Below are 276 nucleotides of genomic sequence, written 5' to 3'. Positions count from 1 at the left end.
TTTCCCTCGAACCATTGTGAGATAATTCTTTGGACTCGGGTTCATACTTTGATCATGGTTCCTAGTGATCCATGCATTGGCATAGAACTCTTGAACCATTAAGATTCCGACTTGTTGCATGGGGTTGGTTAGGACTTCCCAACCTCTTCTTCGGATTTCATGTTAGATCTCTGGATACTCATTTTTCTTGAGCTTGAAAAGGACCTCAGGGATCATCTTCTTCTTTGCCACAACATCATAGAAGTGGTCTTGATGGCTTTTGGAGATGAATCTTTC

The sequence above is a fragment of the Arachis duranensis genome, chromosome 3 (genome assembly GCF_000817695.3).
Source record: "Arachis duranensis cultivar V14167 chromosome 3, aradu.V14167.gnm2.J7QH, whole genome shotgun sequence".
Classification (NCBI taxonomy): Eukaryota; Viridiplantae; Streptophyta; class Magnoliopsida; order Fabales; family Fabaceae; genus Arachis; species Arachis duranensis.
Note: the sequence above shows the minus strand (reverse complement) of the source record.